The sequence below is a fragment of the Penaeus monodon genome, chromosome 19 (genome assembly GCF_015228065.2).
Source record: "Penaeus monodon isolate SGIC_2016 chromosome 19, NSTDA_Pmon_1, whole genome shotgun sequence".
Classification (NCBI taxonomy): Eukaryota; Metazoa; Arthropoda; class Malacostraca; order Decapoda; family Penaeidae; genus Penaeus; species Penaeus monodon.
Genome location: NC_051404.1, coordinates 33,808,787 through 33,809,114, shown reverse-complemented (window position 1 = coordinate 33,809,114; position 328 = coordinate 33,808,787).

The following is a 328-nucleotide window of genomic DNA, read 5'->3' as shown; positions in this document are numbered from 1 at the left end:
ACACTTACTATAGTATAATTCTGTAACCACCATTTTGCATCTTAAATCACGCCTTGGTTTATCAGTTATTATTATACTATAGATAATCATAACATTCAGCACTTCTGTCAATATTTTCGTGCTGACGAATGATAACCTTTCTAGCAGAGTATTCCTCCTCTCTTATAGCGTGCTGACGTGAAATTCTCCATTGTATAACGCTTGTATCACATGACACCATAGTTCACCTGTGATGCACCGTTAAATTCCCAACAATAATATCGTTATTGAGAACAGATTTGATCCGTCTGTCTACGTGACTCAGTTTGACATAACATATAACTTAATT